The sequence below is a fragment of the Suncus etruscus genome, chromosome 3 (genome assembly GCF_024139225.1).
Source record: "Suncus etruscus isolate mSunEtr1 chromosome 3, mSunEtr1.pri.cur, whole genome shotgun sequence".
Lineage (NCBI taxonomy): Eukaryota > Metazoa > Chordata > Mammalia > Eulipotyphla > Soricidae > Suncus > Suncus etruscus.
In genome coordinates this window covers 50,047,975-50,053,677 of record NC_064850.1, presented here as the reverse complement: position 1 = coordinate 50,053,677, position 5,703 = coordinate 50,047,975, and the positions used below count along the sequence as shown (strand labels likewise).

Here is a 5,703-nt window from a genome sequence, read left to right as displayed (position 1 = left end):
GAATATAAGAATACTATAATTAAGGAAGTTATGATTCTTATATTTCACTAAACAAAATTTTCTGTGTCAAAGACAAAACAACAAGGTCCATCTTTGTTCCTTTAAAGAAGTCATTATTATAAAAGAAACAGTCATCACTAATTTGGTGGCTGTCAGTATTCAATCACAATGTCATTGGTGCAGAAATTGCCTAAGTTTTTCTCCCCTGCTCTCCATCCTTGTCTACTTCTATTTTAGCATCTCATATTTGAGCACCTTCTGCACATTATTTTATTTCAATTCACTATAACATTTCTTTTCATTGCAAATAATATATTAATTTAAGCACCCGGATTACAAGCATGTTTGTAGTTGGGCTTCAGTTATGAAAAAGAATACCTATCTTTACCAGTGCAACATTCCCCCCACCAAAGCTCCCAACTCCTTCCTCCTCCACTCCCTGCCAGTATTCAAGACACTCACCTGTATTTCTCTCACTCACTACCATTGTCATGATAGTTGTTAGTGTACTTGTTTCTTTACATGAACTCACCACTCTTTGTGGTAAGCTTCATATTTTGGGCCAGTCCTTCCAGCCCTCATCACTATTGTTTCGATGTTATTGCAATAATGTCTTTTATTTTAACTTTTACTATAAACTTTAGACATGATTATTATGTTTTTTTTATTCTCTTTTCTTTTTTGTTTATTTTGGGTCAAACCTGGCAGTACTCAGGAACTCCTGGTGGGGCTTAGGGAACCTTGTTCACTGCCAGGGATCAACAGCACTAAGTTACTCAAATGCTAGGGAAGAGTGCCTTCTCCTGTGTCTCTGTCCCTTATTATTTTCATTTTCAAGCAAACTGAGGCTTCTAACGATACTTTGACAAACTGATTTGACTAGAAAATGGTTTTTTGTTTGGTTTGGTTTTGGTATTTGAAACACACCCGGTGATGCTATGTGCATCCTAGCTATGTGCTCAGAAATTACTCCTGGCTTGGGGGACCACATGGTTCACCAGGAAGTCGAACGGTGGTCCATCCTAGGTTAGTGCGTGCAAGACCCTACTGCTTGCGCCACCACCCCAGCCCCTAGAAAATGTTTTTGAACAAGTGGCAAGACTTAGAGTTCTTCTTCTCTTTTTTCTCTGTTTCAACAACTTGGCATTTAAGTAGAGAATCAGGCCCAAACTCAAGGAAATGGAAAACCGAGTCTGATTATCCATATAAGTACATTGACTATGGTTTGGTGTCAAAGTGCTCTAACGGGTTAGAGGTTTGGTGCTCAGGAGATTTGTGCCTGAGGAATCTGGCTGAACAAGAACATACCCATTGCAGAAAAGATGATGTCAAGTATGGTAAGACTTGTCATGCAGTAGCTCCCTTAGGGCTCTGACAGGTACAAAATATGATGTGATGGGCAAAGAAAACTTGTTATGCTAAAAGGATAACAAGCATAGTTTGTTGGAGTGATGTAGTTAAGCAATTCTATGCAACATTAATGCAACTGAGAAATATTATGTTGAATGAAGTAAACCAGAAAAGGATAAACATGGGATGGTATCACTTATATGGGGTATTTAGAATACTTGTATCACAGAAAACAATGGTTTAAACAGTAGTTGTCTAGTATACTCTTGGCCTCACGATATAATGAGAAGGAAAAAATGGAGTAGAGAAGGAGAAAGACAGATGTAAAATAGGGGATTCTGTCAGGAGGACCTAGATGAATTGGTAGTGAGAAAAGACAGAACTAAAGATTCAAATCATAGAATCAACAACAATGATATCATGATACTCAAACTTTAAAAGCCAAACTTCAGTGCTCGCTTCGGCAGCACATATACTAAAATTGGAACGATACAGAGAAGATTAGCATGGCCCCTGTGCAAGGATGACACGCAAATTCGTGAAGCGTTCCATATTTTTAAAACAAACAAACAAAACAAAAAAAAACCAAACTTCAACTTAAATATGCCTATTATGATGGCAGGCTGGAGTGGTTGTGGTGGCATGGGATGGACCCTGGGAACATTGGTGGAGGGAGGTTGAGACTGGTGGCAAGATTGGTGCTGAACCATTGTATAACTAAAACCCAACTATGAATAACTTTTTAAATTACAATGATTTAAATAAAAGACAATAAATACATAAAATACACAAACAAGAAAAACTTCAATCTCTAGCAAATATGGCACCTCTCAGAAGAATTGCTAGTAGTAGGACCCTGCAACCCTATTGTGCACAATATAAATGGTTCTTGAATCCCTTGTCCACAGAAAAGTAACCCCCAATGAAGCTAAGAGCCTTGGCCTCTTTTTATCTTCAGACTAGGGAACTTCTCCTTTGCATTGCCCTTTAGGCAACAATGGCTGCTCCACACTGTTTAAGAAAAAATGGAAGTCAGTTTCAGGGTAAAGTGGTTAAGTGTTCAATGACCAACTATAACCAACTCCTCTAATGATATATTTCTTCCATTAATCCTAGAAGGAAATGAGTTAGCATGCACTTGGGACAATGTATGCTTCAGCTATCCACTCCTGTCCTTATGATGTATCTCTCTCCCCTCCTTTCAGTTCAAATAGCAGTGTTTCGAAATGGCTGAAGCTCACATTGTTCTTTTGGGTTTTGCCCTCAGAGGCTGTACCTGCCCAACAGATCTGCAAAGTTGCATTGCATTGGTGATGACACAGCTCCCTGTGTACCCATCTCAGCATATTTCTTTTGGCTACCCAAAAGTCAAGTTGATTTATGAGTAAATAAAAGCAGGTGGATGAAAGAAAAAAACTAAAGGATGTCATGGGCAATGACACCACCAAAAGCTGGTACAGTAGCTGGAACATTAGTAAATGTGGTTGAATTAATTTTGGGCTTGGTGCATATTTCTTTGCACATCAATCAGAACTCTAGACTACCTGAATGGAAACTCCGAAATTCATTACTGCTGTCTTTAGTCTCTTGAGTTATCACACCCGAGGTTGATTGAATCTGTGGATGTGGTATCTGTTGTTACAGAGGCCGAGTTGTATTTATTGAAAACAATTAGAATTAGGGTTACTTGTGGTTTGTATGTAATTGTCTTGACTTTATTAAGTATCTTATGTCCATTATTATTATTATTATTATTATTATTATTGTCACAAGGTAATTATTTGTACAATGAGGAGAAACAACTGTGATTTAGGGCATCAAACCCAGGTGAGGTGTGAAAGAATTGTATGAAAAGAATGGAAATACCTTGGGGATAACCCTTGCATTAATCCCAAGCAGTGCCATCTGGAAGTGTGCACAACTTGGGTTAGGTTGAAGGAACAAGAAGAAACATGAAGAGCAGGGAATTAGCATTGCTTCTTGGCACCAGTGCCCTTAGTAGGCTTGCTCAGTGGTTGGATTGGGAAAGGCCTGATGAATTTCCAGATGTGTGTCAGGAAGAAGAGGAAGAAAAATAATGATCCAGCACCCTGATGTTGGGATCATGGCAAGGACATGAACTGTGATAAAATGCTGAAATAACCCACAAAATAATAATCAACAGCTCAGCACCATGTGTCCTCAACTGTGGACCCCAAACCACATTTCTGTTCAAGCAAGTTGTCAGGGGAAGAGGCTCAGAATAAGAATTTGGAAACTTCAAGAGCAGTATAACAGGTTATTGTTTTCAGAGCTGCCTCTATAATTTAACTATAGTTACAGAGTGAAAATAAGGGAGATGTTTGCTATTACTAGGTTGGCTTGATTGATTCAGACAGACAAACTGGATTACTCATTTTTCTTTGATGACTGGATCCAAAAAAGCCCGGTTGGAGGGCTTGAATTATCTAGTTTAGCTGTCTACATTGATCAAATTAATTAAACCTCAATGAATTTTTGAGTTCAGTTTCTACCAGTTCTGAGTTTATATCCATTTATTTTCTTCATCTCTAGTCGAAAATAACAACTATCAAAGGGAATTAAAAACAATCTGAGTTCATTTAGTGACAATATAAAACAGTTCATCCTTATTTAACTATTATCCAAAAGGAGGAGGCAGTGATAATGTTTGTAATATACCCCAAAACTGTCCTTTTGGTACACATTCTTCAGATTAATTCCATCAGAAATCTTCCTTGTTGCTCAGCCTAGTTATTGCATGTTCCTAATTAGGGGTTTGCTGCTAGTGCCTTGGATGTCATAGAAGAGCTGAGAACACTTTCTATTGATGCAGTTAAAAATATGTTCCCTGATCCTCTTATTTTTTTCTTCTTGCATCTTTTTAGTTTTCCTTTCATTTCATTCTATTTGTTCTTTGAAGTTCTCTCTTATTTCTTTGATTTTAGAAAAAGCCCCTTAAACCTATTCTAAGCATAAAAATGAGACAAAGAAGGGCTTTTGATGGCCATAGATGGTGTGAATATTGAGAACCTAAAAGAGACAAATCTCTCACAGCCCTATACATGAGCCTCAATCACTAAAAGTCTTTGCAGCTCTCCACTCCCTATTTATCTTTTACATTCTAGACTCTTCCTCCTTCTCTGGTCAGTAGCCTGCTACTTGATTTTCCACTTGACTCATTCTTACCCCACACTTGATCTTAAAAATCTCCATTTTCTCCACTAAAACCTGCCTCCCCTTTAGTTTCTTCACAAAAACACTTACTTCTTCATTTTGTTGTCAGAGGAAAGCACATGGGTGGCATCCTTTGCTGCTTGGGCACTTCAGTAATCTCCATCTTACTTAACTTGTTCTGAGTCTGTCTCTCTATAATGTACTTTCTTGTAGACAGAACATTCATTTTCTAAAACCTAAGAAAAGTTTTCATTATCAGTATTTTTTGATCTGTACTTCCATGCAGTGCTCATGAGTCCTGTGGGCCACTGGTTATAGTGGACAGCCAAACCAATGGTTCAGTGTGAGGGACTAAAAATATAAGGTTGTTCTTATAGTACTATAGTGCCTGGAACCTCCAGGTCCATAGCTAGTAATACTCAGAGACATCCCAGTGTTATGGCCAATTATCAGCAGTCAGCTGGGCTATCAACAGTGATGCTCAGTGGGCATGTGGTGCCAGGTCAGGAACAAGCCTGGCATGTGTCCTAACTCCTATATTAATTTACCAATCTCAAGCTGTCATTTTTCTCCTCAACATCTTTTCTGGAACCTCCATTGATTCTCTTTTGGGGGATCAGGTCCTTCTATTTTCCACCCTCCACTTTGCAATGCTGCTTCTGCTTTGTGGACAAGCCAGCCAGGTGGTGGAGTCTCATGGAGTTCCACAGAGTTCACTCTTCACATCCTTAAATGTTTTCTTAAGTATCTTTTAGGAAGGTGAGATTTGCCATCCAATCCTGGGTGAACAAGATTGGATCAGGGCACTGCAAAGATTAAGAAATAAAACAGGTATAAGAGAGAAAAGCATGAAATCAGGGAACTTCCAGCCTCATGAACTGAGAGAGCCAATTGTTTTCTTTTATTGACCAGACTTAATCCACAGAAGGTGAAGGGTAAGAGGGAGGCATGGAAAACATAATTAACAGACAAAAGCACTTATCTAATGCTAATCAAGCCTAGGTGGGTGAAGAGAAGAGGATGTTCTGTTTGGAGGGAAGCAGGGTATATGCTCCCTGTGCTCAACTACATCTCCTCCTTTTCTGTTTGCTAAACACAAAACTTTGAGAGGATTGGGCTAGCCATCAGAATTACCTATATACTGTCAGAATCTGGTAGATCAAGAAAAGGTAGGTTGAT

The 5,703-nt window shown here is 38.7% G+C and overlaps 1 non-coding gene across 1 annotated transcript; it reads left to right on the top strand.

The window, feature by feature from the left end:
• The first annotated feature begins 1,801 nt into the window (after positions 1-1,801).
• Positions 1,802-1,908, top strand: LOC126005536 (U6 spliceosomal RNA). Its single transcript, XR_007494587.1, has one exon. It is a non-coding gene; the product is annotated as a U6 spliceosomal RNA (small nuclear RNA).
• Positions 1,909-5,703: the final 3,795 nt, after the last annotated feature.